Source organism: Vombatus ursinus, unplaced genomic scaffold (assembly GCF_900497805.2).
Source record: "Vombatus ursinus unplaced genomic scaffold, bare-nosed wombat genome assembly UNPS02014884.1, whole genome shotgun sequence".
NCBI classification, from domain to species: Eukaryota; Metazoa; Chordata; class Mammalia; order Diprotodontia; family Vombatidae; genus Vombatus; species Vombatus ursinus.
This window is the reverse complement of record NW_020954662.1, coordinates 163410-166794: the sequence shown is the minus strand read 5'-3', so window position 1 is coordinate 166794 and position 3385 is coordinate 163410.

The following is a 3385-nucleotide window of genomic DNA, read 5'->3' as shown; positions in this document are numbered from 1 at the left end:
ATGATGGTTGGAGAATGGAGGAGGGGATGAGGAAGCCCACGCTGCATGGCCTCAATCTTCTCATTAAAGGAGGATATGATGTCGTCTGTGTTAAGGGTGTCAGGAGGAAGGATCCAGGGCAGAAATGAGAGGCAAGAGGAGAGAGTTGATTATGCACTCTCACTAAGGTGAGGGCTGGTTTTAGGACTAATCTGAGGAACCATGAAGCAGGAAACTTGTACTTTCTTCCTGATTCTTTTGGGGACTTCCTGCAAGTGTTTATTAAAAAAAAAACCCCCAAAACAATTACATCTTTATATCTGAGATTTCTCTTCCCCTCTCCAGTCCATCCTCCATGCAGCTACCAAGGTGATTTTTCTCAGTCAGAAAATCTGAACCATGTCATTTCCTGACTCAATTGCCTCCAGTGACTTCCTATTGCCTCTAGGATCAGATATAAACTGCTCTGTTTGGCTTTTAAAGCCCTTCACAACTGGGCCCCACCCTACCTTTCAAGCATCATTATATGTTACTCTTCTTCCGGTACTCTTTCATTCATTCTATCCTAATGGGAACTAGTTTGTGTCAGAGGTAGGGCTTGAACCAAGATCTTCCTTACTCTGAGGCCTGCCCTTCACCTAATATGCCACACAGTCTCTTACTAGGAGGGTACGGCATTGAAATAGGTACATGGTTTACACAGGAGGGTGTAAACAAGTAGGGTGATGATGGAAAGGCTCTCACATGAGGAGCCTGCCTCTAAATCCCTTGATGATGCATCGATATCTATAGAGTATACATACCATTTATTAGTTATTTATCACATTTACTATGTGGCCAGACCATCTCCTCTTCCAGTCTTCCATTTCTCTTGATGACATCAATTCCTCATTGGTAATATCGCACAGCAGACTTGCATGGACCATTCCCATCTCCATTGTCTATGGGCCATCTGCATTTTAATTCTCTACAGATTGGAGTACTCTATGACTTGCCTAGCACATAATAGGCACTTAATAAATGCTAGTTGACTTGACAACTTGTGACCGTCCAGCATTACCATAAGGATATTTATGGACCTTGATTTCAGGGAGCATCTTGGGGCCATTAGAAATACTGTGCAATTCCCCAAAGGCTACCCAGTCCCTTTTCTTCTACTTGTTTAATTCTGGGCTCAATTCATTGTCAACCAGTCAAACAATCAGCAATTGAGCACTGTGTGTGCATTGTACTAGGCACTAGGGATATAAAGACAAAAAATGAAATGTCCTTTAGGAGCTTATATTCTTTCTGTGTTCATCCATAGAATCTGTTTAAGATGTATGTGCTGATGGACCAACTCCCTGCCATAGTCTGGACGATAGACTTTTATCCACTTGGTTTTTCCTGTGTGGATGGTTAGGCTGAATTCTTTGGAGTGGTTATGCTTTTCATTTAGGAAAGTTGGTAACATTCTCACGGTTGATAGAATCAACAAAATGTTTGCATGGTACACTGGAGCTGAAGTAAGAGGATGTAGGTTCAAATCACAGCTCCACCACTTAGTGCTTGTGTGACCTGACCAGGGTAGTTGATGGTGCCGTGGATAGAGTGCCATGCCTAGAGTCAGGACTTTATGGATGAACAACAGCTAGGTGGCTCCACAGTGCATAAAGTGCTAGGCCTGGAGTCAGGAAGACTCATCTTCCTGAGTTCAAATCCGGCCCCAGATACTTACTAGCTATGTGACCCTGGGCAAATCACTTAACCTTGTTTACCTTGGTTTCCTCATCTGTAAAATAAGCTGAATAAGGCAAACCACCCCAGTATCTGTGCCAAGAAAACCCCGAATGGGGTCATGAAGAGTTGAACACAATTGAAATGAATGAACAACAATGACCCTGGCTCAGGGGGTTAATCTATCTGAGCCTGGCTTTCCTCATCTGTAAAATGAAGGGGGTGGGATTAGATCCCTTCCAGCTCTAAATTTATGATGAGTAACTGGAGTATCTCGCCAAGTCTAGAGCATCCCTCTTTCCTCTGCACTCTGTGGTGGACTTCCTCCATGCTGGAGGCAAACACCTTTGGTGAACACAAATCTTTCTGCTTTATGTCTCACTTGATATAAAAAAAATCAGAGTCACAGAACAAAGTTACCTCTGTTTCTTCTTTTAAAGAGTCTTTGATGATTTTTGACATGAGCAGAAGATAGCCTGGATCCCAGTCTCTTTTCTTTTGGGAAGAGAGCCTGAAGGAGCTTGTCACTTTGCTCTGCCAAGTAAAATCTTCTTAAATAGACAACAATCAGAACAGTAGAATCTTGGTTTGTGACTATAAAGATGTGATCAGCAGAACAATACGGTCAGTGAAAGTCTGCCCATTCTTTCTTTCCTCTAGCTGTTAGAGTACTGTGCCTAGAGTCATGGAGACACAAGCTCAAATCCACCCTCAGACACTTATTAACTGTGTGACTCTGGGCAAGTCAATTAACCTCTGAGTGCCTCGGTTTCTTCATCTATAAAATGGGGTAACTAACACCACCCTACTCCCAGAGTTGTTGTGAGGACCAAATGAGGTAATATTTGTAAAGCATTTTGTAAATCTTAAAAGTACTTAAAGTAAATGTTAAAGATTTAGAAAAGATGGGAAAGTAGGCATAAATCAGTAGTTATTGATATTTTCTTTGTTGTCTTTTCTTTGTAGTAAGATTGGAAATTTTTCTCGTTAAAGAAGAAAAATGAAATCCCCAGCAGTTAAGATGCCTCATTTGTCAAAAGGGCCCTTAGAATAGAGAATGTCAGAGCTGGAAGGGATGTTAGAACACAGGATGTTAGAACTGGTTGGTTCCTTAGAACACAAACCATCAGAGCAGGGATGCTTCTTAAAACATACGATATCAGAGCTGGGAGGAAGGAACCTTAAAGATCTTCTAATCCAAGCTCTTCTCACAGATGAAGCAATCAACCAGCAAGTAGTTTTTAAAAATAAATTTTTATTATCTCTTATTTTTATATCATCTACACTTTCCCATATATCCTTCTCCCTTCCCCTCCCCAAGTGATCCTTGGGAAGACTTCAAAAATTTTTTAAACAAGTGGGGTATAGCCAAGATAGAGGAGTAGAGGAAGCTCTCTGCCAAGCTCTCCAAAACAACTTTAAAATAACTATTCAAATCAAATTCTAAAACGGCTCAGCCAACGAAAGGTCAGAGTGAGAGATTCTTCCAGCCCAAGACAACTTAGGAGGTCAGAAGGTGACACCAGGATGGAGGCTGGCCTGAAGCCCACGTGGATACAACACCAGTGGTGGGACTTGGTGATGGCAACAGCAGCAGCGGAAACTTTGGGAGGTCTTAAGCCAGAGACGGTAAGGAAACCTGGCAGATGGCCAGGAAGACATTCCAGGGGAACATTACAGGGGACCCCTG